The sequence below is a fragment of the Habropoda laboriosa genome, unplaced genomic scaffold, assembly GCF_001263275.1.
Source record: "Habropoda laboriosa isolate 0110345459 unplaced genomic scaffold, ASM126327v1 scaffold68, whole genome shotgun sequence".
Taxonomy (NCBI): Eukaryota; Metazoa; Arthropoda; class Insecta; order Hymenoptera; family Apidae; genus Habropoda; species Habropoda laboriosa.
In genome coordinates, this window is record NW_017100195.1 from 2,321,728 (window position 1) to 2,329,536 (window position 7,809).

General features: G+C 35.6%; 2 non-coding genes across 2 annotated transcripts; one reads left to right on the forward strand and one right to left on the reverse strand.

The window, feature by feature from the left end:
- Positions 1-6,871: 6,871 nt before the first annotated feature.
- On the reverse strand, positions 6,872-6,943 carry Trnap-cgg. Its single transcript has one exon. It is a non-coding gene; the product is annotated as a tRNA-Pro (tRNA).
- A 393-nt stretch (positions 6,944-7,336) lies between these two features.
- Trnap-agg lies at positions 7,337-7,408 on the forward strand. Its single transcript has one exon. It is a non-coding gene; the product is annotated as a tRNA-Pro (tRNA).
- The last annotated feature ends 401 nt before the right edge of the window (positions 7,409-7,809 follow it).

A 7,809-nucleotide genomic window follows, 5' to 3' on the forward strand; every position in this document is an offset into this window, starting at 1 on the left:
TAGCCGATACAGAGGATAGGGCAAGTGAAACAGAACATCCAATTATTAGTTTCTCTAGCCACGACGGTTGGGGAAATTTTTTATACGTGATTTAAACGATTTCGAAAGGTAAACAAGGTGGAGAAAGAAATTTTTCCGATGGAAGAAATAATAATTCGATTATTTTCACCGCAAGAAAACAATAGGGGAAGAGTGGGTAGCTCCGGGCATTTAAATGAAATAATAAGATATACTAACAAAAGGTATTTAGTCAAACTAAGCTTTGAAAAAATGAACTTCAGACCTTCTTCTTTTACTATAATTCTAAAATTTGAGTATATCTCTTGTATGACTTTGAGGAAAGGATCGGTGAATTTTGGCCGTCAGTTTTAGTAATTTTTTTATTTATTTTATTCATTTTACTGTTAAATATTCTTATAAACGTTGCGAATAATATTATATCATTTATTATTATGTTATTTAGGTATTCTGTACTTCTCATTCTGGAAAGTTACTTCACAAAACTAGTGTCTCGACGTTATTCCGTTTTCTTTGTCGGATCTATGAGGAATATTAAGCCAGATCAAAAGCTACCTTTGAAAACTCTGTTCTAGTCAAAATGGCATTAGGCAATTGTCCAATTGTTTCGCGTGATTGCAAAGCTGCGATGAAAATTCCTCGTTAAAAGTTGGCTTAATTTTGGCCTAATTTTGGCTTAAGAGTTAGTTCTTGACCGCTTTTTATCTTGTACAGAACAACGCGGCACCCTTATATTTTTCACCAGCTGATCTTATTGATAATTCGTAAACAATTGCATAACAATAACGTAAACAATTGCGTCTTTCGTGTTACTTTCATCCCATTTATCATTATTGCTTATTCGTCCTTTAAATTTCCGCACTTTTTGCCCGTTTCTAAAGTAAACCTATTCATACTATACTCTTGGAGAAATATAAGCGGACGAACTATTGCAACAGGAAAATGTACGATCTTCGAATTTGCAATGGACAAAAGTGACCGTGACGTGATCCAATGCTTTTATCAACCATTTTTACAATACCAAAGAAAGAAAAAACTAAAACACTCAAGAATCTCAAACTACATTTAACCCTTTGCAATCGAGTGGCGACTGAGAAGCGACACTAAACAATTGTCACTTGGTAATTAATGAAACAAGACAGAGAGCAGATCTATGGACCTCCACAAATTTGTTCACCACGGTGAAATAGAAAATACACCGAATATTGAAACGAAATAGTCTAATTAATTTCTACGTTACTTTTAAAAAATTTCAAAGTAGATCCAATTTGCAATCTTTCCTCTAGCTAAAAGACCTCCGAGTGCGAGGAGTTGATTGCCAAAACATAAAAGAATGCACTGGAACGGAAATGCCGGAAATTAAGTTTGATATCGGTATCGCTTGCCCAATCGATCTACAATTAACTGAAAAATGTGTTTCACGCTAGGAAAACGCCTGGCAATGTGTCGTTTATTTTTTTACGTGGTTCAGTAATCGAAATATTCAACTGTCCGCGGTTACCCTCTGCCCGGGGCTACCCACACTTCCTCTACACACATTTGCGTAACCAAACGGAACAACGTGGCATTTGTAAAAAATTTTCGTTTTGCACCTTATTCACCTTTTGAGATCACTTAAATTAGGTGTGAAAATTTTCTCGTACCAGCATGGCTACAGAGGATAATCAGGTGGGCTATTTTTCGTGGCGTACTTGGTACGAATGATCGAAGAGTGATTACACTGTCCAGTAAATTTTGACCTTCAGAAAAATCTGCAATATCCATTTACAACCATCCAGAACTGCAAAATTTAATAACCGTATACATTAATATATTCAGGACACTCTCCTCTATCTTTTAAGACTAAATGGAACTTCTCAGCGTTTAGAGTTTACACCCGATACCTCACTTTTGTCCAAAATCGTGTGTTTTTACAGAAATCCATATTTCTCAAAAACTGAGGGTGATAGGGTAATTCTGCTTCCGGATTCGTGTTTGGGACGAGAAACTCTACAAGGATCGCCCAATGGATATTGCAGATTTTTCTGAAGGTCAAAATTTGCTGGACAGTGTTATCTATTACATGAATACGTCGAAGCGGTACGTGTATGATTTGTAGTGCAGGTTGATGAACTTGCACACTTTCAACCGTTTCAGTACCAGAGTTTTTTCTCCAGAGCAATAGCGCTTTCTGAATGGGTTGCGAAAAGATCGAAGCGGCGCGACAGCGCTCCTTTTATTCCGTGTCGAAAAATGCTAAGCAGCGCGACAGCGCTTCTTTTATAATCGGTAACAACGAAATACAAAATGTATTACTTGGATTACTTATATACCAAAAAAGTAGCGAAGCGGCGTACACGCGTCTGAAAAGTTGAGCGCGTTTCGTCAGATTGTGAGTGCGCCGTCAGTTGTCCGTATCGTTCAAACGCGCTGGGTTTCTTCGACATGAAATCTGAAGAGCGCGAAAGCGGCGCGTGGGACTCAAACGGTTTAACTGCGATCGCGCTTCCTCTATCCTGTCCTAAAAGCGCCAGCGCTCTAGGCTGCGAAGCCCATAATCACAGAGGGGTCGATTTTTTTCGATGCACGACTTTACGGTCACCCTTGAGTCTTAAGTGAAAAAAGATAAAATTAATATTAATACTTATTACATGTAAGTTGAAAACCTAACCGCGCTCTTTGGCATTTTTGGACGCGGAATATAACGAGCGCTATCGCGTCTTTTGGCATTTTTGGACGCGGAATATGACGAGCGCTATCGCGCCCTTTGGCATTTTTGGACGCGGAATATAACGAGCGCTATCGCGCTCTTTGGCATTTTTGGATACCGAATATGACGAGCGCTATCGCGCCCTTTGGCATTTTTGGACGCGGAATATAACGAGCGCTATCGCGCTCTTTGGCACTTTTGGATGCGGAATATGACGAGCGCTATCGCGCTCTTTGGCACTTTTGGACGCAGAATGTGACGAGCGCTATCGCGCTCTTTGGCATTTTTGGATACCGAATATGACAAGTGCTATCGCGCCCTTTGGCATTTTTGGACACTGAATATGACGAGCGCTATCGCGCCCTTTGGCATTTTTGGACACTGAATATGACGAGCGCTATGGCGCCCTTTGGCACTTTTGGACGCGGAATATGACGAGCGCTATGGCGCCCTTTGGCATTTTTGGACACTGAATATAACGAGCGCTATCGCGCTCTTTGGCACTTTTGGACGCGGAATATGACGAGTGCTATCGCGCTCTTTGGCATTTTTGGACGCGGAATATAACGAGCGCTATTGCGCTCTTTGGCAATTTTCGATCGGGAAATAAGAAAGGCTCGTGGCATTCGAACGGTTTAATATACACCTTATCGATCCAATTTGTAGTTTCTAAAACGTTTATCTGTCTTTCCTAGACGACACGTTTCATCTCAGGATGCTTAAACAACTTCCTTTCCAGATAATTATACGCTTCGCTAGAAAGCTCTTCTTTCGATAATTATTAGCTTCACCGAACGAAGATTCAAATGAAAAAAATATAAATATGTTAATATTAGAGACCTGTGTTGCACTGTTATAATAATATTATGCACACAAATGACATTATTAATTTGCTCGATATTTCACTACTTCACAATTTGCTAATATTTCTTGGAATAACGTTAAAAATATAATCACACGTGCAATAAAATTTTTAGCAAACACAATAACAATGTAATGTTGGGAACAGTCCGGTGTAAATAATTTCTAGAAAGTAAAAAGGTTTGCAGTGGAAAAAGTGGATATACTGAAACAGTTAGCCTTTCGTGTATTAAAATGTCCATTTCTAACCTTATGTCTTTGTTAATAAATAAAAACAAGTTAGAAAAATGTAATGTACTGAAAGAACGTCCTTGAACTAATCCCGAGTACGTACCCGGAAGAGTTATAAAATCAAAGCGTTCGTGCATAACGGCCTTCACTTCTTCAAGGGAAATTATATTAGAAGGAAAAGGCATTAGGAGCAAAAGCAAAATTTCATAAATCACTTGTTTTCTACGTTATCGGTCGTTTTGTTCAAATAATAACTCTACCGATAATCACGAATAGATTTACTGGTGTAATTGTCAAGCTTGTTAATAACGTATGCTTTTTAAATTTGCGAAAAAAATTTTTAAATTTTGTGTGGTAGTATTTGATTATAAAAATAAGCAAATCGTGTTGAAAAAGAAAGCAAAGACGTATATCCACATTTTCGGCATTTAATAATAAATTGAATAAAATAAGTATGTATAAAGTGAGCAAAATGAATGAAAATGATGTGCCTACCTGTTGACAGCTTTCATTCTACTTTTGAAATGACTAAAATTTATTACTTCATTGAAAACTATAATTTCTCATTTTTCGTTAATATTCCAGTTATTTTTCCGTCACATTCTTCACAATGTGGACACTTTAGGTTTTAAACGTATACTGAAGCAAAAGAGTAAGTTACAATTCACAATAAACCATGATCGTTCAATTATATCAGTGCTAATATTCAGTATATAACACAGTACTAAATAAGTATACATTGCTTATGCACTATTAAAAATCATAATTTTTCATTTTTCATTTATATTTCAATTATTCTTTATTTATTGGTTAATTCATTTTTTCATTTGCCACAGTTACTTTCCGTCACATTCTTTACAAGATGGACACTTTAAGCACAAGGTGTACAGAAGTAAAAGAAATCCCCGGTAAACCATAATTGTTCTATTGTACCAATATCCTTCTATGGGAATAGTATTTTAAATAAGACACTAACTGGTCCTGTAAATTCAATTAATCGGCTATAAATTCGATTACTGGAGAAAAGCATGTTTACTTGCCTGAGAATGGAGTTCGCTAAAAGACAGGGAATTGCGATTTTTTGAATAGTCAGCTTCGATCAACGAAGAGAACGCGTTCCACTATGAATGATAGCAGAACCATCCCCTTTATATATCTTCGGCTGACCAAGACTATTGTTAAGTTACCGAATGTAAAATGACTGGCACTTATACATACACACGCTTCTTTCTCCTCCGATTATCTTTGTTGTCGTAGGCAACCTTGGTCGATAGTAACATGACAAAACCGTCTTTTTGCATATTTGCGAAATTTCCCATTTCAACTTTGGCTACTTAAGATAAAAAAAAAAAACGAATATTCAGTATTATATGTAGTACAAATAACTTTGTCCTTGCGTAATGAGTTTCTATGTAAATATAAGGTATCGCGTTTTCTCCTAACTACGTGTCCAAAAAATAATTTAGCATTCCTAATTAGGCTGCTTGAAAGTAGAAATTTCTGTTTCTTCTACAATCTGTCACAAATCAAGGATCAACAGTAGAGAGCAAATTAATTCATTTCTTATCAATACAGAATTCTTTGTAAACTCTTATTGTTACTCTTTGTCAATAATTGAATAAGCTCTGTAATAATTAAAGGATTAATTTGGGGACGAGTATTTATTGTTAGAAGACGAAGTTAAATACAATTTTGAAAATTCGTTTGCATCAACATTTGCAGTTGTAAATACGGGAAAAATGCAAGAGTTAATCGACTTTCTTTCGAAATCAATTAAAGTATCTGTCTTACAAGACAAATAGGTCACTATGTGTATAGCAATTTTCCCTTGGTATTTGCCAAGTTCGAAACAATACTTTCATAGGTATGGCTTAACATTTTATGACGCCTTTTTTTTTTTTACAAACAATTGACGCAGCTTTTTAAATCGAACCTGCAATTCGTTTCTTTTTTTTTTTTTTTATAGAATGATAGTGTATGACACATAATATTTATACACTTATGTTCATAGTTTCAACGTTTCAATATCGACTTTTTATTACCGAATAAGAAAATCTATTCTGTTCAAATTATATACGTTCCTCCTGTCGCTGTTAACAGCAAACCTGATCGTAATATTTGATCACAGGAACGGAAAATTTTGAATTAAAATTAATGAGAAATTAACGAAATCAGCTGAATTCCTCGAGGACTGCCTGTCACATTTCTTACCAATGAAAGTCATCGATGACTGATGATAATAACAAATTGATTATAAAATAATATAACGAACGAAATTTACCACAAAGTGTTAAAGCAATTTCATTTTCTAAAAAGTTGTATGCTACGTAAAAATTACTTGCTGTGTGAAAATATATATTTTTCAATTAGTGTTCTCTTTTCAATGTTAAGTCCAAACAATAATTTACTCGAAGTTGGTAAAAATGGAGCTGCAAGGTTCTCAATGATGAATTTTCATTGAATTCTAACAGCGAGTATGTGAAATCAAATGATTCATTTACATACAACGCGTGTGTAGATCTGTGCAATGGACACGAAGAAATGTAATACACAATGAAACATTTCAAACAATTCATTCGTGAAATTTTCGTTCCATTTTCACTTCCATGTGTCTATTAAAATTAACAACGTCGAATGAATTCTAAACGAGGGAACGCGAAGACATTTCTGACAAAGTGTAGATATACACGTTACGATAAGCCATATTACAATGTGTTACTTTACAATGTGCCTTTTTACGATACTCCGGGAATTATTTCCAATCTACCTTGCACGTAATACGATAACGTGCATTGATTCTCATTTGCAATTCGACTCTGTCGACGATACTTTGTATTGCATAAGAAGACTTACGAAATTTTCAAATTAAATTGGTCGATCAGGTAAAATTTTCCGCACACAACATATTTCACGTACAACAATCTTTCCATTCGCTGTCCAAGAGAAACGAGGAACACGAAGAGATGTCACATCGCTAAGGTACGATCGATAGGGACAGGTAAATCGGTACGATCCATAGGACAGGTAAAGGAGAGAATAAAATTAGAAAAATGGTAAAAAATTAATGCAACTGGGCTCGTCCGGGATTTGAACCCGGGACCTCTCGCACCCGAAGCGAGAATCATACCCCTAGACCAACGAGCCAACGTGAAAACTTTTTTCATCTTAACCATAACCAGGCTCCCGATACGTTAAACAAAGTTTCATTGTTAACGAACTGCAACTGACAAACATCGCGAGTAGTTTGAAACTACTCGTCGAAGATTCACAGTTTTATTTCTTCTGTATAAGTCGTACAAATTGGAAAACGTCAAATTTCCTTTGGAAATGAATGCGATGTGTAACGCACTTTTGCAATACAAACGGAAACAGCATTATTGTACTTGTTATTGAAATTAAGCAAAATACACGTTTCTATGATAATGTTTTTATCTGAATTAATGACTAATAGTTACGAAACGACGAACTTCTCTTTTATAAATTTATTTAATTGTTTACCATGATTGGCGTTGCAATAAAAGGATTGTTTTTCAAAGTGGCTCGTTGGTCTAGGGGTATGATTCTCGCTTAGGGTGCGAGAGGTCCCGGGTTCAAATCCCGGACGAGCCCGAAATTTTTTTTACGTTCAAAACCAGTTTTCTGATTATCTATGCTGATTGCAACATTCTTCAGCTGATTCTTGAATGTACAGAGTTAGATGGGAAGTAGGTGAGCATCTGGAAATCGTAATGTGAGGATTAAAATATAGAACCAAAGGTGTGTTAGTATATTCGTGGAATGTTGGTTCAATTGTTGGTATAACAATTAACGTTTATTTATTAACAAAATATACATATACACGTAGAGTATAATTTTAAAAATATTTCTACATACAAACAAGTCTAAATTGTTGCAATCAAGTCAGTTTAGAGGTTGGTTAATATTATTGTAATAAATAAATTCATAAAGATTGACAGAGTGGATTATTTAAAAGTAACAAAAAGTAGAAAAATATATATATATAAATTATA